This window comes from Anoplopoma fimbria, unplaced genomic scaffold (assembly GCF_027596085.1).
Source record: "Anoplopoma fimbria isolate UVic2021 breed Golden Eagle Sablefish unplaced genomic scaffold, Afim_UVic_2022 Un_contig_5713_pilon_pilon, whole genome shotgun sequence".
Lineage (NCBI taxonomy): Eukaryota > Metazoa > Chordata > Actinopteri > Perciformes > Anoplopomatidae > Anoplopoma > Anoplopoma fimbria.
This window is the reverse complement of record NW_026549152.1, coordinates 1-656: the sequence shown is the minus strand read 5'-3', so window position 1 is coordinate 656 and position 656 is coordinate 1. Positions and strand designations below refer to the sequence as shown.

General features: G+C 45.6%; 2 pseudogenes; both read left to right on the top strand.

Annotated features, from left to right (window-relative positions):
• Positions 1 to 109, top strand: LOC129114709 (5S ribosomal RNA; annotated as a pseudogene; the record flags this gene model as incomplete).
• A 379-nt stretch (positions 110 to 488) lies between these two features.
• Positions 489 to 607, top strand: LOC129114710 (5S ribosomal RNA; annotated as a pseudogene).
• The last annotated feature ends 49 nt before the right edge of the window (positions 608 to 656 follow it).

Below are 656 nucleotides of genomic sequence, written 5' to 3'. Positions count from 1 at the left end.
ATACCACCCTGAACACGCCCGATCTCGTCTGATCTCGGAAGCTAAGCAGGGTCGGGCCTGGTCAGTACTTGGATGGGAGACCGCCTGGGAATACCAGGTGCTGTAAGCTTTTTCACTCCTCTTTACAAAAAGCAGAGGGCGCTGCTGCTTTTTCAGTGGACACCGACAGGGTGGGAAGGATATAGCTAGATCATGACTTGCCGGTATAGAAATGACACAAATCCAGTTAAATGATGGCTTTCATCATTCCTAAGCTCATCGATCATTTTCTTTTCAATTTTATGCTAACGTATTCTACATTTCAACAGTAAATATTAATCTTTTTACTGCACTACATTTGTGATCCTTATAGCCACTTTGTACATTCTGATTTGACATTTAAAAGCTGTGAGTGTGTCTGGAAATCTGCAGGCGCTCCCTGTATAGACGAAAGAGCAAAGCGTGGTGATATAGTATCTTTAAAAGGCCCTTTGGTAGGCACAATATTTGCTTACGGCCATACCACCCTGAACACGCCGATCTCGTCTGATCTCGGAAGCTAAGCAGGGTCGGGCCTGGTCGAATACTTGGATGGGAGACCGCCTAGGAATACCAGGTGCTGTAGCTTTTTCACTCCTCTTTACAAAAAGCAGAGCGCTGCTGCTTTTTCAGTGGAC